Raw genomic sequence first — 26,713 nt, forward strand, 5'->3', positions numbered from 1 at the left:
GGTGGCCAACTCCAGGTAACGCCTGACCTCTGGGATTGCCAAGAAGGGATTTGCCAGCAAGCACTAAGCCCTGTTTGGTGAAGGGGATGAGATACCTGTGTTCCCCGGTGAACCTGCAAATGAGCGCCTGATTTGTTAGCCATGCATTTCTTGTGAGTTTTTTCTTGCTCTTCTGTCTGTGAGTGTTCCAATGCAGCTAGCATTGTATTTTGAGAGGGCTGATTTGTTTGTGAGTGGGCCGAGCTGGCAAATGAGCAGGGGATGAAAAGGTTGTTTCCTTGAGTGCAGGTGTGCAGCAGGAGGGCTTGGAGAGCGGGGAGGTAAAAGTGAATGTGAAAGAGCCATGGAGGAGAGTGACCCCTGCTGGAGGAAAAGCAAAAGCCTACAGCACCTGGTATTCCCAGGCGGTCTCCCATCCAAGTACTAACCAGGCCCGACCCTGCTTAGCTTCCGAGATCAGACGAGATCGGGCGCGTTCAGGGTGGTGTGGCTGTAGGCAGTACTCAGGCTCTCCTTCAAGCCTCTTTTACTTGTCACGGGCAGCCTGGCCGCCACCTTTCCTTAGTTCTACTACCCAGGACAAGCCGCCTGCTACTGCTGTTCCCTTTTCGCCCGCCGGCAGAACTGACACACCGCCCCGTCTCTCCTCTCTCACTCACTCTCCTCAAACCCCTGCCTCCCCCCCGCTGCTTTGCTCCCTCTTTAACCTCTTCCTGACCGCACCTCCTCAGGCACAAGCACACCACGCCAGCCTGGCCTCAACCGCTCCTCCTTCTCCTTCCCGCCTTCCCCTGGCCTGACTTCAAGCCTTTGGCTCGCAGGGCTGAGCACCACACCAGCCGCGGGGAGCAAGCTTTGGACACAGCAGCCGCAAAGAGCACCGCAAAGCAAGGGGCCTACGCTCGCTTGCCAGCCAGACCTCTCGGGGCGCCGGACAGCGCTCCCGCCTCCCTGCCCCTGACCCAAACCAAGGCTAGGGACCCTGGTGGCAGCAGGGCCTACAAACGCCATTTCCTTGCGCTCCGGCCCTCGCTCTTTTTCACCGCCCCAGTGGCCGGCTCCCCCTTGCGCACACCACAGGGCCCTGACGCTCAGGCCCCTGCCTCCAGCAGCGGGCCCAGCGCTCTAACCGCCTCAGGGCGCAGGTATCGTGGCCTTCGGCGGCTCTGTTGCTTCTGGCTGGCTTGGGGGGCCGGCGCGCGTGCCTTCCCCGCTGCTGTCCCCCAGCCTGGGGAGCGCAGCGGAATGTGGTGGCGCAAGGCGACTGGAGAGCAGGCGTGAGAGTGCCAAAGCGGCTGAGGAGAGCGCTGGCAAAGGGCTGGGCCGTGGAGCCTAAGCGGGATGCAGGACGGGGCTAGCTGGCTGGGGGTGGCGTCTGAGCGTTGCTCCGCTGCCGGAGGGGGCTGGATGCGTGGCCAGCTGCTGAGGGACACAGAGAAGAAAGCCAGCGTGTTTTGAAAAGAGCGGCCCGCAAAAGGGAAGCGGGCTCAGAAAAGCCTAGGCTGGCCTGGGGACTTTGGGGGAGCTACAGTGAAGGAAAGGAGTATTTCACACCCTGCTGATTTTGAATCTTTGCCCGCTCACAAACAAATGATCGATCGGTCTAAAAATCCAATGCTAGGTGTATTGACTGAGAGACAGACTAGCAAGAAAACATTCAAAAGAACTGCATGTCTAACCAATGATGCGCTGATTCGCATGTTCCTGAGGGAAATAAGTATTCCATCCCCTATCATTCAGCAGCATTTCTGGCTACCAGGTGTCTTTCATACAGGTAACAAGCTGAGATTAGAAGCAGTCTCTTAAAGGGAGTGATGCTAAGCTCATTTTCTTACCTGTATAAAAGACACCTGTCCACAGGAGCAATCAAACCATCAGATTCCAAACTCTCCACCATGGCAAAGACCAAAGAGCTGTCCAGGGATGTCAGGGACAAGATTGTAGACCTACACAAGGCTGGACTGGGCTACCAAACTATGGCCAAGCAGCTTGGTGAGAAGGTGACAACAGTCGGTGCAATCATTCACAAATGGAAGAAACACAAAACAACTGTCAGTCTCCCTAGGACCGGTGCCCCGTGCAAGATCTCCCCTCGTGGAGTGTCAATGATCATGACAACAGTGAGGCATCATCCCAGAATTACGAGTGAGGATCTTGTCAATGATCTCCGGCCAGCTGGGACCGCAGTCACCAAGAGAACAATGGGTAACACACTACGCCGACGAGGATTGAAATCCCGCAGTGCCCGCAAGGTCCCTCTGCTCAAGAGAGCACATGTCCAGGCCCGTCTGAAGTTTGCCACTGAACATCTGAACGAGGCAGAGCAGGACTGGTTGAAAGTGTCGTGGTCAGATGAGACGACCAACATGGAGCTCTTTGGCATCAACTCAACTCGCCGTGTTTGGAGGAGGAGGACGAGGAATGCTGCCTATGACCCCAAGAACACCATCCCAACTGTCAAACATGGTGGTGGAAACATTCTGCTTTGGGGGTGTTTTTTTGCTAAGAGGACAGGACAACTGCCCCTCATCAGAGGGACGATGGACGGGGCAATGGAGCGGCAAATCTTGGGCGACAACCTTCTTCTCTCAGCCAGGGCATTGAAAATGAATGGCGGGTCGCTGTTCCAGCATGACAAGGAGCCAAAACACACGGCCAAGGCAACAAAGCAGCGGCTGGAGAAGAAGCACGTTAAGGTCGTGGAGTGGCCTAGCCAGTCTCCAGACCTTCATCCGGCTGACAATATCTGTGGAGGGAGCTGAAAGTTGGAGTTGCCAAACGTCAGCCACCAAACCTTCATGATTTGGAGAGGATCTGCCAAGAGGAGTGGGCCAAAATCCCTCCTGAGATGAGATGTGTGCAAAGCTGGTGGCCAACTCCAGGTAACGCCTGACCTCTGGGATTGCCAAGAAGGGATTTGCCAGCAAGCACTAAGCCCTGTTTGGTGAAGGGGATGAGATACCTGTGTTCCCCGGTGAACCTGCAAATGAGCGCCTGATTTGTTAGCCATGCATTTCTTGTGAGTTTTTTCTTGCTCTTCTGTCTGTGAGTGTTCCAATGCAGCTAGCATTGTATTTTGAGAGGGCTGATTTGTTTGTGAGTGGGCCGAGCTGGCAAATGAGCAGGGGATGAAAAGGTTGTTTCCTTGAGTGCAGGTGTGCAGCAGGAGGGCTTGGAGAGCGGGGAGGTAAAAGTGAATGTGAAAGAGCCATGGAGGAGAGTGACCCCTGCTGGAGGAAAAGCAAAAGCCTACAGCACCTGGTATTCCCAGGCGGTCTCCCATCCAAGTACTAACCAGGCCCGACCCTGCTTAGCTTCTGAGATCAGACGAGATCGGGCGCGTTCAGGGTGGTGTGGCTGTAGGCAGTACTCAGGCTCTCCTTCAAGCCTCTTCTACTTGTCACGGGCAGCCTGGCCGCCACCTTTCCTTAGTTCTACTACCCAGGACAAGCCGCCTGCTACTGCTGTTCCCTTTTCGCCCGCCGGCAGAACTGACACACCGCCCCATCTCTCCTCTCTCACTCACTCTCCTCAAACCCCTGCCTCCCCCCCGCTGCTTTGCTCCCTCTTTAACCTCTTCCTGACCGCACCTCCTCAGGCACAAGCACACCACGCCAGCCTGGCCTCAACCGCTCCTCCTTCTCCTTCCCGCCTTCCCCTGGCCTGACTTCAAGCCTTTGGCTCGCAGGGCTGAGCACCACACCAGCCGCGGGGAGCAAGCTTTGGACACAGCAGCCGCAAAGCGCACCGCAAAGCAAGGGGCCTACGCTCGCTTGCCAGCCAGACCTCTCGGGGCGCCGGACAGCGCTCCCGCCTCCCTGCCCCTGACCCAAACCAAGGCTAGGGACCCTGGTGGCAGCAGGGCCTACAAACGCCATTTCCTTGCGCTCCGGCCCTCGCTCTTTTTCACCGCCCCAGTGGCCGGCTCCCCCTTGCGCACACCACAGGGCCCTGACGCTCAGGCCCCTGCCTCCAGCAGCGGGCCCAGCGCTCTAACCGCCTCAGGGCGCAGGTATCGTGGCCTTCGGCGGCTCTGTTGCTTCTGGCTGGCTTGGGGGGCCGGCGCGCGTGCCTTCCCCGCTGCTGTCCCCCAGCCTGGGGAGCGCAGCGGAATGTGGTGGCGCAAGGCGACTGGAGAGCAGGCGTGAGAGCGCCAAAGCGGCTGAGGAGAGCGCTGGCAAAGGGCTGGGCCGTGGAGCCTAAGCGGGATGCAGGACGGGGCTAGCTGGCTGGGGGTGGCGTCTGAGCCTTGCTCCGCTGCCGGAGGGGGCTGGATGCGTGGCCAGCTCCTGAGGGACACAGAGAAGAAAGCCAGCGTGTTTTGAAAAGAGCGGCCCGCAAAAGGGAAGCGGGCTCAGAAAAGCCTAGGCTGGCCTGGGGACTTTGGGGGAGCTACAGTGAAGGAAAGGAGTATTTCACCCCCTGCTGATTTTGAATCTTTGCCCGCTCACAAACAAATGATCGATCGGTCTAAAAATCCAATGCTAGGTGTATTGACTGAGAGACAGACTAGCAAGAAAACATTCAAAAGAACTGCATGTCTAACCAATGATGCGCTGATTCGCATGTTCCTGAGGGAAATAAGTATTCCATCCCCTATCATTCAGCAGCATTTCTGGCTACCAGGTGTCTTTCATACAGGTAACAAGCTGAGATTAGAAGCAGTCTCTTAAAGGGAGTGATGCTAAGCTCATTTTCTTACCTGTATAAAAGACACCTGTCCACAGGAGCAATCAAACCATCAGATTCCAAACTCTCCACCATGGCAAAGACCAAAGAGCTGTCCAGGGATGTCAGGGACAAGATTGTAGACCTACACAAGGCTGGACTGGGCTACCAAACTATGGCCAAGCAGCTTGGTGAGAAGGTGACAACAGTCGGTGCAATCATTCACAAATGGAAGAAACACAAAACAACTGTCAGTCTCCCTAGGACCGGTGCCCCGTGCAAGATCTCCCCTCGTGGAGTGTCAATGATCATGACAACAGTGAGGCATCATCCCAGAATTACGAGTGAGGATCTTGTCAATGATCTCCGGCCAGCTGGGACCGCAGTCACCAAGAGAACAATGGGTAACACACTACGCCGACGAGGATTGAAATCCCGCAGTGCCCGCAAGGTCCCTCTGCTCAAGAGAGCACATGTCCAGGCCCGTCTGAAGTTTGCCACTGAACATCTGAACGAGGCAGAGCAGGACTGGTTGAAAGTGTCGTGGTCAGATGAGACGACCAACATGGAGCTCTTTGGCATCAACTCAACTCGCCGTGTTTGGAGGAGGAGGACGAGGAATGCTGCCTATGACCCCAAGAACACCATCCCAACTGTCAAACATGGTGGTGGAAACATTCTGCTTTGGGGGTGTTTTTTTGCTAAGAGGACAGGACAACTGCCCCTCATCAGAGGGACGATGGACGGGGCAATGGAGCGGCAAATCTTGGGCGACAACCTTCTTCTCTCAGCCAGGGCATTGAAAATGAATGGCGGGTCGCTGTTCCAGCATGACAAGGAGCCAAAACACACGGCCAAGGCAACAAAGCAGCGGCTGGAGAAGAAGCACGTTAAGGTCGTGGAGTGGCCTAGCCAGTCTCCAGACCTTCATCCGGCTGACAATATCTGTGGAGGGAGCTGAAAGTTGGAGTTGCCAAACGTCAGCCACCAAACCTTCATGATTTGGAGAGGATCTGCCAAGAGGAGTGGGCCAAAATCCCTCCTGAGATGAGATGTGTGCAAAGCTGGTGGCCAACTCCAGGTAACGCCTGACCTCTGGGATTGCCAAGAAGGGATTTGCCAGCAAGCACTAAGCCCTGTTTGGTGAAGGGGATGAGATACCTGTGTTCCCCGGTGAACCTGCAAATGAGCGCCTGATTTGTTAGCCATGCATTTCTTGTGAGTTTTTTCTTGCTCTTCTGTCTGTGAGTGTTCCAATGCAGCTAGCATTGTATTTTGAGAGGGCTGATTTGTTTGTGAGTGGGCCGAGCTGGCAAATGAGCAGGGGATGAAAAGGTTGTTTCCTTGAGTGCAGGTGTGCAGCAGGAGGGCTTGGAGAGCGGGGAGGTAAAAGTGAATGTGAAAGAGCCATGGAGGAGAGTGACCCCTGCTGGAGGAAAAGCAAAAGCCTACAGCACCTGGTATTCCCAGGCGGTCTCCCATCCAAGTACTAACCAGGCCCAACCCTGCTTAGCTTCTGAGATCAGACGAGATCGGGCGCGTTCAGGGTGGTGTGGCTGTAGGCAGTACTCAGGCTCTCCTTCAAGCCTCTTCTACTTGTCACGGGCAGCCTGGCCGCCACCTTTCCTTAGTTCTACTACCCAGGACAAGCCGCCTGCTACTGCTGTTCCCTTTTCGCCCGCCGGCAGAACTGACACACCGCCCCATCTCTCCTCTCTCACTCACTCTCCTCAAACCCCTGCCTCCCCCCCGCTGCTTTGCTCCCTCTTTAACCTCTTCCTGACCGCACCTCCTCAGGCACAAGCACACCACGCCAGCCTGGCCTCAACCGCTCCTCCTTCTCCTTCCCGCCTTCCCCTGGCCTGACTTCAAGCCTTTGGCTCGCAGGGCTGAGCACCACACCAGCCGCGGGGAGCAAGCTTTGGACACAGCAGCCGCAAAGCGCACCGCAAAGCAAGGGGCCTACGCTCGCTTGCCAGCCAGACCTCTCGGGGCGCCGGACAGCGCTCCCGCCTCCCTGCCCCTGACCCAAACCAAGGCTAGGGACCCTGGTGGCAGCAGGGCCTACAAACGCCATTTCCTTGCGCTCCGGCCCTCGCTCTTTTTCACCGCCCCAGTGGCCGGCTCCCCCTTGCGCACACCACAGGGCCCTGACGCTCAGGCCCCTGCCTCCAGCAGCGGGCCCAGCGCTCTAACCGCCTCAGGGCGCAGGTATCGTGGCCTTCGGCGGCTCTGTTGCTTCTGGCTGGCTTGGGGGGCCGGCGCGCGTGCCTTCCCCGCTGCTGTCCCCCAGCCTGGGGAGCGCAGCGGAATGTGGTGGCGCAAGGCGACTGGAGAGCAGGCGTGAGAGCGCCAAAGCGGCTGAGGAGAGCGCTGGCAAAGGGCTGGGCCGTGGAGCCTAAGCGGGATGCAGGACGGGGCTAGCTGGCTGGGGGTGGCGTCTGAGCGTTGCTCCGCTGCCGGAGGGGGCTGGATGCGTGGCCAGCTGCTGAGGGACACAGAGAAGAAAGCCAGCGTGTTTTGAAAAGAGCGGCCCGCAAAAGGGAAGCGGGCTCAGAAAAGCCTAGGCTGGCCTGGGGACTTTGGGGGAGCTACAGTGAAGGAAAGGAGTATTTCACCCCCTGCTGATTTTGAATCTTTGCCCGCTCACAAACAAATGATCGATCGGTCTAAAAATCCAATGCTAGGTGTATTGACTGAGAGACAGACTAGCAAGAAAACATTCAAAAGAACTGCATGTCTAACCAATGATGCGCTGATTCGCATGTTCCTGAGGGAAATAAGTATTCCATCCCCTATCATTCAGCAGCATTTCTGGCTACCAGGTGTCTTTCATACAGGTAACAAGCTGAGATTAGAAGCAGTCTCTTAAAGGGAGTGATGCTAAGCTCATTTTCTTACCTGTATAAAAGACACCTGTCCACAGGAGCAATCAAACCATCAGATTCCAAACTCTCCACCATGGCAAAGACCAAAGAGCTGTCCAGGGATGTCAGGGACAAGATTGTAGACCTACACAAGGCTGGACTGGGCTACCAAACTATGGCCAAGCAGCTTGGTGAGAAGGTGACAACAGTCGGTGCAATCATTCACAAATGGAAGAAACACAAAACAACTGTCAGTCTCCCTAGGACCGGTGCCCCGTGCAAGATCTCCCCTCGTGGAGTGTCAATGATCATGACAACAGTGAGGCATCATCCCAGAATTACGAGTGAGGATCTTGTCAATGATCTCCGGCCAGCTGGGACCGCAGTCACCAAGAGAACAATGGGTAACACACTACGCCGACGCGGATTGAAATCCCGCAGTGCCCGCAAGGTCTCTCTGCTCAAGAGAGCACATGTCCAGGCCCGTCTGAAGTTTGCCACTGAACATCTGAACGAGGCAGAGCAGGACTGGTTGAAAGTGTCGTGGTCAGATGAGACGACCAACATGGAGCTCTTTGGCATCAACTCAACTCGCCGTGTTTGGAGGAGGAGGACGAGGAATGCTGCCTATGACCCCAAGAACACCATCCCAACTGTCAAACATGGTGGTGGAAACATTCTGCTTTGGGGGTGTTTTTTTGCTAAGAGGACAGGACAACTGCCCCTCATCAGAGGGACGATGGACGGGGCAATGGAGCGGCAAATCTTGGGCGACAACCTTCTTCTCTCAGCCAGGGCATTGAAAATGAATGGCGGGTCGCTGTTCCAGCATGACAAGGAGCCAAAACACACGGCCAAGGCAACAAAGCAGCGGCTGGAGAAGAAGCACGTTAAGGTCGTGGAGTGGCCTAGCCAGTCTCCAGACCTTCATCCGGCTGACAATATCTGTGGAGGGAGCTGAAAGTTGGAGTTGCCAAACGTCAGCCACCAAACCTTCATGATTTGGAGAGGATCTGCCAAGAGGAGTGGGCCAAAATCCCTCCTGAGATGAGATGTGTGCAAAGCTGGTGGCCAACTCCAGGTAACGCCTGACCTCTGGGATTGCCAAGAAGGGATTTGCCAGCAAGCACTAAGCCCTGTTTGGTGAAGGGGATGAGATACCTGTGTTCCCCGGTGAACCTGCAAATGAGCGCCTGATTTGTTAGCCATGCATTTCTTGTGAGTTTTTTCTTGCTCTTCTGTCTGTGAGTGTTCCAATGCAGCTAGCATTGTATTTTGAGAGGGCTGATTTGTTTGTGAGTGGGCCGAGCTGGCAAATGAGCAGGGGATGAAAAGGTTGTTTCCTTGAGTGCAGGTGTGCAGCAGGAGGGCTTGGAGAGCGGGGAGGTAAAAGTGAATGTGAAAGAGCCATGGAGGAGAGTGACCCCTGCTGGAGGAAAAGCAAAAGCCTACAGCACCTGGTATTCCCAGGCGGTCTCCCATCCAAGTACTAACCAGGCCCGACCCTGCTTAGCTTCTGAGATCAGACGAGATCGGGCGCGTTCAGGGTGGTGTGGCTGTAGGCAGTACTCAGGCTCTCCTTCAAGCCTCTTCTACTTGTCACGGGCAGCCTGGCCGCCACCTTTCCTTAGTTCTACTACCCAGGACAAGCCGCCTGCTACTGCTGTTCCCTTTTCGCCCGCCGGCAGAACTGACACACCGCCCCATCTCTCCTCTCTCACTCACTCTCCTCAAACCCCTGCCTCCCCCCCGCTGCTTTGCTCCCTCTTTAACCTCTTCCTGACCGCACCTCCTCAGGCACAAGCACACCACGCCAGCCTGGCCTCAACCGCTCCTCCTTCTCCTTCCCGCCTTCCCCTGGCCTGACTTCAAGCCTTTGGCTCGCAGGGCTGAGCACCACACCAGCCGCGGGGAGCAAGCTTTGGACACAGCAGCCGCAAAGCGCACCGCAAAGCAAGGGGCCTACGCTCGCTTGCCAGCCAGACCTCTCGGGGCGCCGGACAGCGCTCCCGCCTCCCTGCCCCTGACCCAAACCAAGGCTAGGGACCCTGGTGGCAGCAGGGCCTACAAACGCCATTTCCTTGCGCTCCGGCCCTCGCTCTTTTTCACCGCCCCAGTGGCCGGCTCCCCCTTGCGCACACCACAGGGCCCTGACGCTCAGGCCCCTGCCTCCAGCAGCGGGCCCAGCGCTCTAACCGCCTCAGGGCGCAGGTATCGTGGCCTTCGGCGGCTCTGTTGCTTCTGGCTGGCTTGGGGGGCCGGCGCGCGTGCCTTCCCCGCTGCTGTCCCCCAGCCTGGGGAGCGCAGCGGAATGTGGTGGCGCAAGGCGACTGGAGAGCAGGCGTGAGAGCGCCAAAGCGGCTGAGGAGAGCGCTGGCAAAGGGCTGGGCCGTGGAGCCTAAGCGGGATGCAGGACGGGGCTAGCTGGCTGGGGGTGGCGTCTGAGCCTTGCTCCGCTGCCGGAGGGGGCTGGATGCGTGGCCAGCTGCTGAGGGACACAGAGAAGAAAGCCAGCGTGTTTTGAAAAGAGCGGCCCGCAAAAGGGAAGCGGGCTCAGAAAAGCCTAGGCTGGCCTGGGGACTTTGGGGGAGCTACAGTGAAGGAAAGGAGTATTTCACCCCCTGCTGATTTTGAATCTTTGCCCGCTCACAAACAAATGATCGATCGGTCTAAAAATCCAATGCTAGGTGTATTGACTGAGAGACAGACTAGCAAGAAAACATTCAAAAGAACTGCATGTCTAACCAATGATGCGCTGATTCGCATGTTCCTGAGGGAAATAAGTATTCCATCCCCTATCATTCAGCAGCATTTCTGGCTACCAGGTGTCTTTCATACAGGTAACAAGCTGAGATTAGAAGCAGTCTCTTAAAGGGAGTGATGCTAAGCTCATTTTCTTACCTGTATAAAAGACACCTGTCCACAGGAGCAATCAAACCATCAGATTCCAAACTCTCCACCATGGCAAAGACCAAAGAGCTGTCCAGGGATGTCAGGGACAAGATTGTAGACCTACACAAGGCTGGACTGGGCTACCAAACTATGGCCAAGCAGCTTGGTGAGAAGGTGACAACAGTCGGTGCAATCATTCACAAATGGAAGAAACACAAAACAACTGTCAGTCTCCCTAGGACCGGTGCCCCGTGCAAGATCTCCCCTCGTGGAGTGTCAATGATCATGACAACAGTGAGGCATCATCCCAGAATTACGAGTGAGGATCTTGTCAATGATCTCTGGCCAGCTGGGACCGCAGTCACCAAGAGAACAATGGGTAACACACTACGCCGACGAGGATTGAAATCCCGCAGTGCCCGCAAGGTCCCTCTGCTCAAGAGAGCACATGTCCAGGCCCGTCTGAAGTTTGCCACTGAACATCTGAACGAGGCAGAGCAGGACTGGTTGAAAGTGTCGTGGTCAGATGAGACGACCAACATGGAGCTCTTTGGCATCAACTCAACTCGCCGTGTTTGGAGGAGGAGGACGAGGAATGCTGCCTATGACCCCAAGAACACCATCCCAACTGTCAAACATGGTGGTGGAAACATTCTGCTTTGGGGGTGTTTTTTTGCTAAGAGGACAGGACAACTGCCCCTCATCAGAGGGACGATGGACGGGGCAATGGAGCGGCAAATCTTGGGCGACAACCTTCTTCTCTCAGCCAGGGCATTGAAAATGAATGGCGGGTCGCTGTTCCAGCATGACAAGGAGCCAAAACACACGGCCAAGGCAACAAAGCAGCGGCTGGAGAAGAAGCACGTTAAGGTCGTGGAGTGGCCTAGCCAGTCTCCAGACCTTCATCCGGCTGACAATATCTGTGGAGGGAGCTGAAAGTTGGAGTTGCCAAACGTCAGCCACCAAACCTTCATGATTTGGAGAGGATCTGCCAAGAGGAGTGGGCCAAAATCCCTCCTGAGATGAGATGTGTGCAAAGCTGGTGGCCAACTCCAGGTAACGCCTGACCTCTGGGATTGCCAAGAAGGGATTTGCCAGCAAGCACTAAGCCCTGTTTGGTGAAGGGGATGAGATACCTGTGTTCCCCGGTGAACCTGCAAATGAGCGCCTGATTTGTTAGCCATGCATTTCTTGTGAGTTTTTTCTTGCTCTTCTGTCTGTGAGTGTTCCAATGCAGCTAGCATTGTATTTTGAGAGGGCTGATTTGTTTGTGAGTGGGCCGAGCTGGCAAATGAGCAGGGGATGAAAAGGTTGTTTCCTTGAGTGCAGGTGTGCAGCAGGAGGGCTTGGAGAGCGGGGAGGTAAAAGTGAATGTGAAAGAGCCATGGAGGAGAGTGACCCCTGCTGGAGGAAAAGCAAAAGCCTACAGCACCTGGTATTCCCAGGCGGTCTCCCATCCAAGTACTAACCAGGCCCGACCCTGCTTAGCTTCTGAGATCAGACGAGATCGGGCGCGTTCAGGGTGGTGTGGCTGTAGGCAGTACTCAGGCTCTCCTTCAAGCCTCTTCTACTTGTCACGGGCAGCCTGGCCGCCACCTTTCCTTAGTTCTACTACCCAGGACAAGCCGCCTGCTACTGCTGTTCCCTTTTCGCCCGCCGGCAGAACTGACACACCGCCCCATCTCTCCTCTCTCACTCACTCTCCTCAAACCCCTGCCTCCCCCCCGCTGCTTTGCTCCCTCTTTAACCTCTTCCTGACCGCACCTCCTCAGGCACAAGCACACCACGCCAGCCTGGCCTCAACCGCTCCTCCTTCTCCTTCCCGCCTTCCCCTGGCCTGACTTCAAGCCTTTGGCTCGCAGGGCTGAGCACCACACCAGCCGCGGGGAGCAAGCTTTGGACACAGCAGCCGCAAAGCGCACCGCAAAGCAAGGGGCCTACGCTCGCTTGCCAGCCAGACCTCTCGGGGCGCCGGACAGCGCTCCCGCCTCCCTGCCCCTGACCCAAACCAAGGCTAGGGACCCTGGTGGCAGCAGGGCCTACAAACGCCATTTCCTTGCGCTCCGGCCCTCGCTCTTTTTCACCGCCCCAGTGGCCGGCTCCCCCTTGCGCACACCACAGGGCCCTGACGCTCAGGCCCCTGCCTCCAGCAGCGGGCCCAGCGCTCTAACCGCCTCAGGGCGCAGGTATCGTGGCCTTCGGCGGCTCTGTTGCTTCTGGCTGGCTTGGGGGGCCGGCGCGCGTGCCTTCCCCGCTGCTGTCCCCCAGCCTGGGGAGCGCAGCGGAATGTGGTGGCGCAAGGCGACTGGAGAGCAGGCGTGAGAGCGCCAAAGCGGCTGAGGAGAGCGCTGGCAAAGGGCTGGGCCGTGGAGCTTAAGCGGGATGCAGGACGGGGCTAGCTGGCTGGGGGTGGCGTCTGAGCCTTGCTCCGCTGCCGGAGGGGGCTGGATGCGTGGCCAGCTCCTGAGGGACACAGAGAAGAAAGCCAGCGTGTTTTGAAAAGAGCGGCCCGCAAAAGGGAAGCGGGCTCAGAAAAGCCTAGGCTGGCCTGGGGACTTTGGGGGAGCTACAGTGAAGGAAAGGAGTATTTCACCCCCTGCTGATTTTGAATCTTTGCCCGCTCACAAACAAATGATCGATCGGTCTAAAAATCCAATGCTAGGTGTATTGACTGAGAGACAGACTAGCAAGAAAACATTCAAAAGAACTGCATGTCTAACCAATGATGCGCTGATTCGCATGTTCCTGAGGGAAATAAGTATTCCATCCCCTATCATTCAGCAGCATTTCTGGCTACCAGGTGTCTTTCATACAGGTAACAAGCTGAGATTAGAAGCAGTCTCTTAAAGGGAGTGATGCTAAGCTCATTTTCTTACCTGTATAAAAGACACCTGTCCACAGGAGCAATCAAACCATCAGATTCCAAACTCTCCACCATGGCAAAGACCAAAGAGCTGTCCAGGGATGTCAGGGACAAGATTGTAGACCTACACAAGGCTGGACTGGGCTACCAAACTATGGCCAAGCAGCTTGGTGAGAAGGTGACAACAGTCGGTGCAATCATTCACAAATGGAAGAAACACAAAACAACTGTCAGTCTCCCTAGGACCGGTGCCCCGTGCAAGATCTCCCCTCGTGGAGTGTCAATGATCATGACAACAGTGAGGCATCATCCCAGAATTACGAGTGAGGATCTTGTCAATGATCTCCGGCCAGCTGGGACCGCAGTCACCAAGAGAACAATGGGTAACACACTACGCCGACGAGGATTGAAATCCCGCAGTGCCCGCAAGGTCCCTCTGCTCAAGAGAGCACATGTCCAGGCCCGTCTGAAGTTTGCCACTGAACATCTGAACGAGGCAGAGCAGGACTGGTTGAAAGTGTCGTGGTCAGATGAGACGACCAACATGGAGCTCTTTGGCATCAACTCAACTCGCCGTGTTTGGAGGAGGAGGACGAGGAATGCTGCCTATGACCCCAAGAACACCATCCCAACTGTCAAACATGGTGGTGGAAACATTCTGCTTTGGGGGTGTTTTTTTGCTAAGAGGACAGGACAACTGCCCCTCATCAGAGGGACGATGGACGGGGCAATGGAGCGGCAAATCTTGGGCGACAACCTTCTTCTCTCAGCCAGGGCATTGAAAATGAATGGCGGGTCGCTGTTCCAGCATGACAAGGAGCCAAAACACACGGCCAAGGCAACAAAGCAGCGGCTGGAGAAGAAGCACGTTAAGGTCGTGGAGTGGCCTAGCCAGTCTCCAGACCTTCATCCGGCTGACAATATCTGTGGAGGGAGCTGAAAGTTGGAGTTGCCAAACGTCAGCCACCAAACCTTCATGATTTGGAGAGGATCTGCCAAGAGGAGTGGGCCAAAATCCCTCCTGAGATGAGATGTGTGCAAAGCTGGTGGCCAACTCCAGGTAACGCCTGACCTCTGGGATTGCCAAGAAGGGATTTGCCAGCAAGCACTAAGCCCTGTTTGGTGAAGGGGATGAGATACCTGTGTTCCCCGGTGAACCTGCAAATGAGCGCCTGATTTGTTAGCCATGCATTTCTTGTGAGTTTTTTCTTGCTCTTCTGTCTGTGAGTGTTCCAATGCAGCTAGCATTGTATTTTGAGAGGGCTGATTTGTTTGTGAGTGGGCCGAGCTGGCAAATGAGCAGGGGATGAAAAGGTTGTTTCCTTGAGTGCAGGTGTGCAGCAGGAGGGCTTGGAGAGCGGGGAGGTAAAAGTGAATGTGAAAGAGCCATGGAGGAGAGTGACCCCTGCTGGAGGAAAAGCAAAAGCCTACAGCACCTGGTATTCCCAGGCGGTCTCCCATCCAAGTACTAACCAGGCCCGACCCTGCTTAGCTTCTGAGATCAGACGAGATCGGGCGCGTTCAGGGTGGTGTGGCTGTAGGCAGTACTCAGGCTCTCCTTCAAGCCTCTTCTACTTGTCACGGGCAGCCTGGCCGCCACCTTTCCTTAGTTCTACTACCCAGGACAAGCCGCCTGCTACTGCTGTTCCCTTTTCGCCCGCCGGCAGAACTGACACACCGCCCCATCTCTCCTCTCTCACTCACTCTCCTCAAACCCCTGCCTCCCCCCCGCTGCTTTGCTCCCTCTTTAACCTCTTCCTGACCGCACCTCCTCAGGCACAAGCACACCACGCCAGCCTGGCCTCAACCGCTCCTCCTTCTCCTTCCCGCCTTCCCCTGGCCTGACTTCAAGCCTTTGGCTCGCAGGGCTGAGCACCACACCAGCCGCGGGGAGCAAGCTTTGGACACAGCAGCCGCAAAGCGCACCGCAAAGCAAGGGGCCTACGCTCGCTTGCCAGCCAGACCTCTCGGGGCGCCGGACAGCGCTCCCGCCTCCCTGCCCCTGACCCAAACCAAGGCTAGGGACCCTGGTGGCAGCAGGGCCTACAAACGCCATTTCCTTGCGCTCCGGCCCTCGCTCTTTTTCACCGCCCCAGTGGCCGGCTCCCCCTTGCGCACACCACAGGGCCCTGACGCTCAGGCCCCTGCCTCCAGCAGCGGGCCCAGCGCTCTAACCGCCTCAGGGCGCAGGTATCGTGGCCTTCGGCGGCTCTGTTGCTTCTGGCTGGCTTGGGGGGCCGGCGCGCGTGCCTTCCCCGCTGCTGTCCCCCAGCCTGGGGAGCGCAGCGGAATGTGGTGGCGCAAGGCGACTGGAGAGCAGGCGTGAGAGCGCCAAAGCGGCTGAGGAGAGCGCTGGCAAAGGGCTGGGCCGTGGAGCCTAAGCGGGATGCAGGACGGGGCTAGCTGGCTGGGGGTGGCGTCTGAGCCTTGCTCCGCTGCCGGAGGGGGCTGGATGCGTGGCCAGCTCCTGAGGGACACAGAGAAGAAAGCCAGCGTGTTTTGAAAAGAGCGGCCCGCAAAAGGGAAGCGGGCTCAGAAAAGCCTAGGCTGGCCTGGGGACTTTGGGGGAGCTACAGTGAAGGAAAGGAGTATTTCACCCCCTGCTGATTTTGAATCTTTGCCCGCTCACAAACAAATGATCGATCGGTCTAAAAATCCAATGCTAGGTGTATTGACTGAGAGACAGACTAGCAAGAAAACATTCAAAAGAACTGCATGTCTAACCAATGATGCGCTGATTCGCATGTTCCTGAGGGAAATAAGTATTCCATCCCCTATCATTCAGCAGCATTTCTGGCTACCAGGTGTCTTTCATACAGGTAACAAGCTGAGATTAGAAGCAGTCTCTTAAAGGGAGTGATGCTAAGCTCATTTTCTTACCTGTATAAAAGACACCTGTCCACAGGAGCAATCAAACCATCAGATTCCAAACTCTCCACCATGGCAAAGACCAAAGAGCTGTCCAGGGATGTCAGGGACAAGATTGTAGACCTACACAAGGCTGGACTGGGCTACCAAACTATGGCCAAGCAGCTTGGTGAGAAGGTGACAACAGTCGGTGCAATCATTCACAAATGGAAGAAACACAAAACAACTGTCAGTCTCCCTAGGACCGGTGCCCCGTGCAAGATCTCCCCTCGTGGAGTGTCAATGATCATGACAACAGTGAGGCATCATCCCAGAATTACGAGTGAGGATCTTGTCAATGATCTCCGGCCAGCTGGGACCGCAGTCACCAAGAGAACAATGGGTAACACACTACGCCGACGAGGATTGAAATCCCGCAGTGCCCGCAAGGTCCCTCTGCTCAAGAGAGCACATGTCCAGGCCCGTCTGAAGTTTGCCACTGAACATCTGAACGAGGCAGAGCAGGACTGGTTGAAAGTGTCGTGGTCAGATGAGACGACCAACATGGAGCTCTTTGGCATCAACTCAACTCGCCGTGTTTGGAGGAGGAGGACGAGGAATGCTGCCTATGACCCCAAGAACACCATCCCAACTGTCAAACATGGTGGTGGAAACATTCTGCTTTGGGGGTGTTTTTTTGCTAAGAGGACAGGACAACTGCCCCTCATCAGAGGGACGATGGACGGGGCAATGGAGCGGCAAATCTTGGGCGACAACCTTCTTCTCTCAGCCAGGGCATTGAAAATGAATGGCGGGTCGCTGTTCCAGCATGACAAGGAGCCAAAACACACGGCCAAGGCAACAAAGCAGCGGCTGGAGAAGAAGCACGTTAAGGTCGTGGAGTGGCCTAGCCAGTCTCCAGACCTTCATCCGGCTGACAATATCTGTGGAGGGAGCTGAAAGTTGGAGTTGCCAAACGTCAGCCACCAAACCTTCATGATTTGGAGAGGATCTGCCAAGAGGAGTGGGCCAAAATCCCTCCTGAGATGAGATGTGTGCAAAGCTGGTGGCCAACTCCAGGTAACGCCTGACCTCTGGGATTGCCAAGAAGGGATTTGCCAGCAAGCACTAAGCCCTGTTTGGTGAAGGGGATGAGATACCTGTGTTCCCCGGTGAACCTGCAAATGAGCGCCTGATTTGTTAGCCATGCATTTCTTGTGAGTTTTTTCTTGCTCTTCTGTCTGTGAGTGTTCCAATGCAGCTAGCATTGTATTTTGAGAGGGCTGATTTGTTTGTGAGTGGGCCGAGCTGGCAAATGAGCAGGGGATGAAAAGGTTGTTTCCTTGAGTGCAGGTGTGCAGCAGGAGGGCTTGGAGAGCGGGGAGGTAAAAGTGAATGTGAAAGAGCCATGGAGGAGAGTGACCCCTGCTGGAGGAAAAGCAAAAGCCTACAGCACCTGGTATTCCCAGGCGGTCTCCCATCCAAGTACTAACCAGGCCCAACCCTGCTTAGCTTCTGAGATCAGACGAGATCGGGCGCGTTCAGGGTGGTGTGGCTGTAGGCAGTACTCAGGCTCTCCTTCAAGCCTCTTCTACTTGTCACGGGCAGCCTGGCCGCCACCTTTCCTTAGTTCTACTACCCAGGACAAGCCGCCTGCTACTGCTGTTCCCTTTTCGCCCGCCGGCAGAACTGACACACCGCCCCATCTCTCCTCTCTCACTCACTCTCCTCAAACCCCTGCCTCCCCCCCGCTGCTTTGCTCCCTCTTTAACCTCTTCCTGACCGCACCTCCTCAGGCACAAGCACACCACGCCAGCCTGGCCTCAACCGCTCCTCCTTCTCCTTCCCGCCTTCCCCTGGCCTGACTTCAAGCCTTTGGCTCGCAGGGCTGAGCACCACACCAGCCGCGGGGAGCAAGCTTTGGACACAGCAGCCGCAAAGCGCACCGCAAAGCAAGGGGCCTACGCTCGCTTGCCAGCCAGACCTCTCGGGGCGCCGGACAGCGCTCCCGCCTCCCTGCCCCTGACCCAAACCAAGGCTAGGGACCCTGGTGGCAGCAGGGCCTACAAACGCCATTTCCTTGCGCTCCGGCCCTCGCTCTTTTTCACCGCCCCAGTGGCCGGCTCCCCCTTGCGCACACCACAGGGCCCTGACGCTCAGGCCCCTGCCTCCAGCAGCGGGCCCAGCGCTCTAACCGCCTCAGGGCGCAGGTATCGTGGCCTTCGGCGGCTCTGTTGCTTCTGGCTGGCTTGGGGGGCCGGCGCGCGTGCCTTCCCCGCTGCTGTCCCCCAGCCTGGGGAGCGCAGCGGAATGTGGTGGCGCAAGGCGACTGGAGAGCAGGCGTGAGAGCGCCAAAGCGGCTGAGGAGAGCGCTGGCAAAGGGCTGGGCCGTGGAGCCTAAGCGGGATGCAGGACGGGGCTAGCTGGCTGGGGGTGGCGTCTGAGCGTTGCTCCGCTGCCGGAGGGGGCTGGATGCGTGGCCAGCTGCTGAGGGACACAGAGAAGAAAGCCAGCGTGTTTTGAAAAGAGCGGCCCGCAAAAGGGAAGCGGGCTCAGAAAAGCCTAGGCTGGCCTGGGGACTTTGGGGGAGCTACAGTGAAGGAAAGGAGTATTTCACCCCCTGCTGATTTTGAATCTTTGCCCGCTCACAAACAAATGATCGATCGGTCTAAAAATCCAATGCTAGGTGTATTGACTGAGAGACAGACTAGCAAGAAAACATTCAAAAGAACTGCATGTCTAACCAATGATGCGCTGATTCGCATGTTCCTGAGGGAAATAAGTATTCCATCCCCTATCATTCAGCAGCATTTCTGGCTACCAGGTGTCTTTCATACAGGTAACAAGCTGAGATTAGAAGCAGTCTCTTAAAGGGAGTGATGCTAAGCTCATTTTCTTACCTGTATAAAAGACACCTGTCCACAGGAGCAATCAAACCATCAGATTCCAAACTCTCCACCATGGCAAAGACCAAAGAGCTGTCCAGGGATGTCAGGGACAAGATTGTAGACCTACACAAGGCTGGACTGGGCTACCAAACTATGGCCAAGCAGCTTGGTGAGAAGGTGACAACAGTCGGTGCAATCATTCACAAATGGAAGAAACACAAAACAACTGTCAGTCTCCCTAGGACCGGTGCCCCGTGCAAGATCTCCCCTCGTGGAGTGTCAATGATCATGACAACAGTGAGGCATCATCCCAGAATTACGAGTGAGGATCTTGTCAATGATCTCCGGCCAGCTGGGACCGCAGTCACCAAGAGAACAATGGGTAACACACTACGCCGACGCGGATTGAAATCCCGCAGTGCCCGCAAGGTCTCTCTGCTCAAGAGAGCACATGTCCAGGCCCGTCTGAAGTTTGCCACTGAACATCTGAACGAGGCAGAGCAGGACTGGTTGAAAGTGTCGTGGTCAGATGAGACGACCAACATGGAGCTCTTTGGCATCAACTCAACTCGCCGTGTTTGGAGGAGGAGGACGAGGAATGCTGCCTATGACCCCAAGAACACCATCCCAACTGTCAAACATGGTGGTGGAAACATTCTGCTTTGGGGGTGTTTTTTTGCTAAGAGGACAGGACAACTGCCCCTCATCAGAGGGACGATGGACGGGGCAATGGAGCGGCAAATCTTGGGCGACAACCTTCTTCTCTCAGCCAGGGCATTGAAAATGAATGGCGGGTCGCTGTTCCAGCATGACAAGGAGCCAAAACACACGGCCAAGGCAACAAAGCAGCGGCTGGAGAAGAAGCACGTTAAGGTCGTGGAGTGGCCTAGCCAGTCTCCAGACCTTCATCCGGCTGACAATATCTGTGGAGGGAGCTGAAAGTTGGAGTTGCCAAACGTCAGCCACCAAACCTTCATGATTTGGAGAGGATCTGCCAAGAGGAGTGGGCCAAAATCCCTCCTGAGATGAGATGTGTGCAAAGCTGGTGGCCAACTCCAGGTAACGCCTGACCTCTGGGATTGCCAAGAAGGGATTTGCCAGCAAGCACTAAGCCCTGTTTGGTGAAGGGGATGAGATACCTGTGTTCCCCGGTGAACCTGCAAATGAGCGCCTGATTTGTTAGCCATGCATTTCTTGTGAGTTTTTTCTTGCTCTTCTGTCTGTGAGTGTTCCAATGCAGCTAGCATTGTATTTTGAGAGGGCTGATTTGTTTGTGAGTGGGCCGAGCTGGCAAATGAGCAGGGGATGAAAAGGTTGTTTCCTTGAGTGCAGGTGTGCAGCAGGAGGGCTTGGAGAGCGGGGAGGTAAAAGTGAATGTGAAAGAGCCATGGAGGAGAGTGACCCCTGCTGGAGGAAAAGCAAAAGCCTACAGCACCTGGTATTCCCAGGCGGTCTCCCATCCAAGTACTAACCAGGCCCGACCCTGCTTAGCTTCTGAGATCAGACGAGATCGGGCGCGTTCAGGGTGGTGTGGCTGTAGGCAGTACTCAGGCTCTCCTTCAAGCCTCTTCTACTTGTCACGGGCAGCCTGGCCGCCACCTTTCCTTAGTTCTACTACCCAGGACAAGCCGCCTGCTACTGCTGTTCCCTTTTCGCCCGCCGGCAGAACTGACACACCGCCCCATCTCTCCTCTCTCACTCACTCTCCTCAAACCCCTGCCTCCCCCCCGCTGCTTTGCTCCCTCTTTAACCTCTTCCTGACCGCACCTCCTCAGGCACAAGCACACCACGCCAGCCTGGCCTCAACCGCTCCTCCTTCTCCTTCCCGCCTTCCCCTGGCCTGACTTCAAGCCTTTGGCTCGCAGGGCTGAGCACCACACCAGCCGCGGGGAGCAAGCTTTGGACACAGCAGCCGCAAAGCGCACCGCAAAGCAAGGGGCCTACGCTCGCTTGCCAGCCAGACCTCTCGGGGCGCCGGACAGCGCTCCCGCCTCCCTGCCCCTGACCCAAACCAAGGCTAGGGACCCTGGTGGCAGCAGGGCCTACAAACGCCATTTCCTTGCGCTCCGGCCCTCGCTCTTTTTCACCGCCCCAGTGGCCGGCTCCCCCTTGCGCACACCACAGGGCCCTGACGCTCAGGCCCCTGCCTCCAGCAGCGGGCCCAGCGCTCTAACCGCCTCAGGGCGCAGGTATCGTGGCCTTCGGCGGCTCTGTTGCTTCTGGCTGGCTTGGGGGGCCGGCGCGCGTGCCTTCCCCGCTGCTGTCCCCCAGCCTGGGGAGCGCAGCGGAATGTGGTGGCGCAAGGCGACTGGAGAGCAGGCGTGAGAGCGCCAAAGCGGCTGAGGAGAGCGCTGGCAAAGGGCTGGGCCGTGGAGCCTAAGCGGGATGCAGGACGGGGCTAGCTGGCTGGGGGTGGCGTCTGAGCCTTGCTCCGCTGCCGGAGGGGGCTGGATGCGTGGCCAGCTGCTGAGGGACACAGAGAAGAAAGCCAGCGTGTTTTGAAAAGAGCGGCCCGCAAAAGGGAAGCGGGCTCAGAAAAGCCTAGGCTGGCCTGGGGACTTTGGGGGAGCTACAGTGAAGGAAAGGAGTATTTCACCCCCTGCTGATTTTGAATCTTTGCCCGCTCACAAACAAATGATCGATCGGTCTAAAAATCCAATGCTAGGTGTATTGACTGAGAGACAGACTAGCAAGAAAACATTCAAAAGAACTGCATGTCTAACCAATGATGCGCTGATTCGCATGTTCCTGAGGGAAATAAGTATTCCATCCCCTATCATTCAGCAGCATTTCTGGCTACCAGGTGTCTTTCATACAGGTAACAAGCTGAGATTAGAAGCAGTCTCTTAAAGGGAGTGATGCTAAGCTCATTTTCTTACCTGTATAAAAGACACCTGTCCACAGGAGCAATCAAACCATCAGATTCCAAACTCTCCACCATGGCAAAGACCAAAGAGCTGTCCAGGGATGTCAGGGACAAGATTGTAGACCTACACAAGGCTGGACTGGGCTACCAAACTATGGCCAAGCAGCTTGGTGAGAAGGTGACAACAGTCGGTGCAATCATTCACAAATGGAAGAAACACAAAACAACTGTCAGTCTCCCTAGGACCGGTGCCCCGTGCAAGATCTCCCCTCGTGGAGTGTCAATGATCATGACAACAGTGAGGCATCATCCCAGAATTACGAGTGAGGATCTTGTCAATGATCTCTGGCCAGCTGGGACCGCAGTCACCAAGAGAACAATGGGTAACACACTACGCCGACGAGGATTGAAATCCCGCAGTGCCCGCAAGGTCCCTCTGCTCAAGAGAGCACATGTCCAGGCCCGTCTGAAGTTTGCCACTGAACATCTGAACGAGGCAGAGCAGGACTGGTTGAAAGTGTCGTGGTCAGATGAGACGACCAACATGGAGCTCTTTGGCATCAACTCAACTCGCCGTGTTTGGAGGAGGAGGACGAGGAATGCTGCCTATGACCCCAAGAACACCATCCCAACTGTCAAACATGGTGGTGGAAACATTCTGCTTTGGGGGTGTTTTTTTGCTAAGAGGACAGGACAACTGCCCCTCATCAGAGGGACGATGGACGGGGCAATGGAGCGGCAAATCTTGGGCGACAACCTTCTTCTCTCAGCCAGGGCATTGAAAATGAATGGCGGGTCGCTGTTCCAGCATGACAAGGAGCCAAAACACACGGCCAAGGCAACAAAGCAGCGGCTGGAGAAGAAGCACGTTAAGGTCGTGGAGTGGCCTAGCCAGTCTCCAGACCTTCATCCGGCTGACAATATCTGTGGAGGGAGCTGAAAGTTGGAGTTGCCAAACGTCAGCCACCAAACCTTCATGATTTGGAGAGGATCTGCCAAGAGGAGTGGGCCAAAATCCCTCCTGAGATGAGATGTGTGCAAAGCTGGTGGCCAACTCCAGGTAACGCCTGACCTCTGGGATTGCCAAGAAGGGATTTGCCAGCAAGCACTAAGCCCTGTTTGGTGAAGGGGATGAGATACCTGTGTTCCCCGGTGAACCTGCAAATGAGCGCCTGATTTGTTAGCCATGCATTTCTTGTGAGTTTTTTCTTGCTCTTCTGTCTGTGAGTGTTCCAATGCAGCTAGCATTGTATTTTGAGAGGGCTGATTTGTTTGTGAGTGGGCCGAGCTGGCAAATGAGCAGGGGATGAAAAGGTTGTTTCCTTGAGTGCAGGTGTGCAGCAGGAGGGCTTGGAGAGCGGGGAGGTAAAAGTGAATGTGAAAGAGCCATGGAGGAGAGTGACCCCTGCTGGAGGAAAAGCAAAAGCCTACAGCACCTGGTATTCCCAGGCGGTCTCCCATCCAAGTACTAACCAGGCCCGACCCTGCTTAGCTTCTGAGATCAGACGAGATCGGGCGCGTTCAGGGTGGTGTGGCTGTAGGCAGTACTCAGGCTCTCCTTCAAGCCTCTTCTACTTGTCACGGGCAGCCTGGCCGCCACCTTTCCTTAGTTCTACTACCCAGGACAAGCCGCCTGCTACTGCTGTTCCCTTTTCGCCCGCCGGCAGAACTGACACACCGCCCCATCTCTCCTCTCTCACTCACTCTCCTCAAACCCCTGCCTCCCCCCCGCTGCTTTGCTCCCTCTTTAACCTCTTCCTGACCGCACCTCCTCAGGCACAAGCACACCACGCCAGCCTGGCCTCAACCGCTCCTCCTTCTCCTTCCCGCCTTCCCCTGGCCTGACTTCAAGCCTTTGGCTCGCAGGGCTGAGCACCACACCAGCCGCGGGGAGCAAGCTTTGGACACAGCAGCCGCAAAGCGCACCGCAAAGCAAGGGGCCTACGCTCGCTTGCCAGCCAGACCTCTCGGGGCGCCGGACAGCGCTCCCGCCTCCCTGCCCCTGACCCAAACCAAGGCTAGGGACCCTGGTGGCAGCAGGGCCTACAAACGCCATTTCCTTGCGCTCCGGCCCTCGCTCTTTTTCACCGCCCCAGTGGCCGGCTCCCCCTTGCGCACACCACAGGGCCCTGACGCTCAGGCCCCTGCCTCCAGCAGCGGGCCCAGCGCTCTAACCGCCTCAGGGCGCAGGTATCGTGGCCTTCGGCGGCTCTGTTGCTTCTGGCTGGCTTGGGGGGCCGGCGCGCGTGCCTTCCCCGCTGCTGTCCCCCAGCCTGGGGAGCGCAGCGGAATGTGGTGGCGCAAGGCGACTGGAGAGCAGGCGTGAGAGCGCCAAAGCGGCTGAGGAGAGCGCTGGCAAAGGGCTGGGCCGTGGAGCTTAAGCGGGATGCAGGACGGGGCTAGCTGGCTGGGGGTGGCGTCTGAGCCTTGCTCCGCTGCCGGAGGGGGCTGGATGCGTGGCCAGCTCCTGAGGGACACAGAGAAGAAAGCCAGCGTGTTTTGAAAAGAGCGGCCCGCAAAAGGGAAGCGGGCTCAGAAAAGCCTAGGCTGGCCTGGGGACTTTGGGGGAGCTACAGTGAAGGAAAGGAGTATTTCACCCCCTGCTGATTTTGAATCTTTGCCCGCTCACAAACAAATGATCGATCGGTCTAAAAATCCAATGCTAGGTGTATTGACTGAGAGACAGACTAGCAAGAAAACATTCAAAAGAACTGCATGTCTAACCAATGATGCGCTGATTCGCATGTTCCTGAGGGAAATAAGTATTCCATCCCCTATCATTCAGCAGCATTTCTGGCTACCAGGTGTCTTTCATACAGGTAACAAGCTGAGATTAGAAGCAGTCTCTTAAAGGGAGTGATGCTAAGCTCATTTTCTTACCTGTATAAAAGACACCTGTCCACAGGAGCAATCAAACCATCAGATTCCAAACTCTCCACCATGGCAAAGACCAAAGAGCTGTCCAGGGATGTCAGGGACAAGATTGTAGACCTACACAAGGCTGGACTGGGCTACCAAACTATGGCCAAGCAGCTTGGTGAGAAGGTGACAACAGTCGGTGCAATCATTCACAAATGGAAGAAACACAAAACAACTGTCAGTCTCCCTAGGACCGGTGCCCCGTGCAAGATCTCCCCTCGTGGAGTGTCAATGATCATGACAACAGTGAGGCATCATCCCAGAATTACGAGTGAGGATCTTGTCAATGATCTCCGGCCAGCTGGGACCGCAGTCACCAAGAGAACAATGGGTAACACACTACGCCGACGAGGATTGAAATCCCGCAGTGCCCGCAAGGTCCCTCTGCTCAAGAGAGCACATGTCCAGGCCCGTCTGAAGTTTGCCACTGAACATCTGAACGAGGCAGAGCAGGACTGGTTGAAAGTGTCGTGGTCAGATGAGACGACCAACATGGAGCTCTTTGGCATCAACTCAACTCGCCGTGTTTGGAGGAGGAGGACGAGGAATGCTGCCTATGACCCCAAGAACACCATCCCAACTGTCAAACATGGTGGTGGAAACATTCTGCTTTGGGGGTGTTTTTTTGCTAAGAGGACAGGACAACTGCCCCTCATCAGAGGGACGATGGACGGGGCAATGGAGCGGCAAATCTTGGGCGACAACCTTCTTCTCTCAGCCAGGGCATTGAAAATGAATGGCGGGTCCCTGTTCCAGCATGACAAGGAGCCAAAACACACGGCCAAGGCAACAAAGCAGCGGCTGGAGAAGAAGCACGTTAAGGTCGTGGAGTGGCCTAGCCAGTCTCCAGACCTTCATCCGGCTGACAATATCTGTGGAGGGAGCTGAAAGTTGGAGTTGCCAAACGTCAGCCACCAAACCTTCATGATTTGGAGAGGATCTGCCAAGAGGAGTGGGCCAAAATCCCTCCTAAGATGAGATGTGTGCAAAGCTGGTGGCCAACTCCAGGTAACGCCTGACCTCTGGGATTGCCAAGAAGGGATTTGCCAGCAAGCACTAAGCCCTGTTTGGTGAAGGGGATGAGATACCTGTGTTCCCCGGTGAACCTGCAAATGAGCGCCTGATTTGTTAGCCATGCATTTCTTGTGAGTTTTTTCTTGCTCTTCTGTCTGTGAGTGTTCCAATGCAGCTAGCATTGTATTTTGAGAGGGCTGATTTGTTTGTGAGTGGGCCGAGCTGGCAAATGAGCAGGGGATGAAAAGGTTGTTTCCTTGAGTGCAGGTGTGCAGCAGGAGGGCTTGGAGAGCGGGGAGGTAAAAGTGAATGTGAAAGAGCCATGGAGGAGAGTGACCCCTGCTGGAGGAAAAGCAAAAGCCTACAGCACCTGGTATTCCCAGGCGGTCTCCCATCCAAGTACTAACCAGGCCCGACCCTGCTTAGCTTCCGAGATCAGACGAGATCGGGCGCGTTCAGGGTGGTGTGGCCGTAGGCAGTACTCAGGCTCTCCTTCAAGCCTCTTCTACTTGTCACGGACAGCCTGGCCTCCACCTTTCCTTAGTTCTACTACCCAGGACAAGCCGCCTGCTACTGCTGTTTCCTTCTCACCCACCGGCACAACTGACACACCGCCCCGTCTCTCCTCTCTCACTCACTCTCCTCAAACCCCTGCCTCCCCCCCGCTGCTTTGCTCCCTCTTTAACCTCTTCCTGACCGCACCTCCTCAGGCACAAGCACACCACGCCAGCCTGGCCTCAACCGCTCCTCCTTCTCCTTCCCGCCTTCCCCTGGCCTGACTTCAAGCCTTTGGCTCGCAGGGCTGAGCACCACACCAGCCGCGGGGAGCAAGCTTTGGACACAGCAGCCGCAAAGCGCACCGCAAAGCAAGGGGCCTACGCTCGCTTGC

General features: G+C 56.1%; 10 non-coding genes across 10 annotated transcripts; all 10 read right to left on the reverse strand.

Annotated features, from left to right (window-relative positions):
- Positions 1 to 379: 379 nt before the first annotated feature.
- LOC149429188 (5S ribosomal RNA) lies at positions 380 to 498 on the reverse strand. The gene has a single exon (XR_016310506.1). It is a non-coding gene; the product is annotated as a 5S ribosomal RNA (ribosomal RNA).
- Positions 499 to 3,246: 2,748 nt separating this feature from the next.
- Positions 3,247 to 3,365, reverse strand: LOC149429189 (5S ribosomal RNA). The gene has a single exon (XR_016310526.1). It is a non-coding gene; the product is annotated as a 5S ribosomal RNA (ribosomal RNA).
- A 2,748-nt stretch (positions 3,366 to 6,113) lies between these two features.
- Positions 6,114 to 6,232, reverse strand: LOC149429190 (5S ribosomal RNA). The gene has a single exon (XR_016310521.1). It is a non-coding gene; the product is annotated as a 5S ribosomal RNA (ribosomal RNA).
- Positions 6,233 to 8,980: 2,748 nt separating this feature from the next.
- Positions 8,981 to 9,099, reverse strand: LOC149429191 (5S ribosomal RNA). Its single transcript, XR_016310527.1, has one exon. It is a non-coding gene; the product is annotated as a 5S ribosomal RNA (ribosomal RNA).
- Positions 9,100 to 11,847: 2,748 nt separating this feature from the next.
- Positions 11,848 to 11,966, reverse strand: LOC149429192 (5S ribosomal RNA). The gene has a single exon (XR_016310528.1). It is a non-coding gene; the product is annotated as a 5S ribosomal RNA (ribosomal RNA).
- Positions 11,967 to 14,714: 2,748 nt separating this feature from the next.
- Positions 14,715 to 14,833, reverse strand: LOC149429193 (5S ribosomal RNA). Its single transcript, XR_016310529.1, has one exon. It is a non-coding gene; the product is annotated as a 5S ribosomal RNA (ribosomal RNA).
- Positions 14,834 to 17,581: 2,748 nt separating this feature from the next.
- LOC149429194 (5S ribosomal RNA) lies at positions 17,582 to 17,700 on the reverse strand. Its single transcript, XR_016310523.1, has one exon. It is a non-coding gene; the product is annotated as a 5S ribosomal RNA (ribosomal RNA).
- Positions 17,701 to 20,448: 2,748 nt separating this feature from the next.
- LOC149429195 (5S ribosomal RNA) lies at positions 20,449 to 20,567 on the reverse strand. Its single transcript, XR_016310530.1, has one exon. It is a non-coding gene; the product is annotated as a 5S ribosomal RNA (ribosomal RNA).
- Positions 20,568 to 23,315: 2,748 nt separating this feature from the next.
- LOC149429196 (5S ribosomal RNA) lies at positions 23,316 to 23,434 on the reverse strand. Its single transcript, XR_016310531.1, has one exon. It is a non-coding gene; the product is annotated as a 5S ribosomal RNA (ribosomal RNA).
- Positions 23,435 to 26,182: 2,748 nt separating this feature from the next.
- On the reverse strand, positions 26,183 to 26,301 carry LOC149429197 (5S ribosomal RNA). The gene has a single exon (XR_016310580.1). It is a non-coding gene; the product is annotated as a 5S ribosomal RNA (ribosomal RNA).
- Between the last annotated feature and the right edge of the window lie 412 nt (positions 26,302 to 26,713).

The sequence above is a fragment of the Staurois parvus genome, unplaced genomic scaffold, assembly GCF_062004578.1.
Source record: "Staurois parvus isolate SC_StPar_1 unplaced genomic scaffold, SC_StPar_1.0 ptg002756l, whole genome shotgun sequence".
Taxonomy (NCBI): domain Eukaryota; kingdom Metazoa; phylum Chordata; class Amphibia; order Anura; family Ranidae; genus Staurois; species Staurois parvus.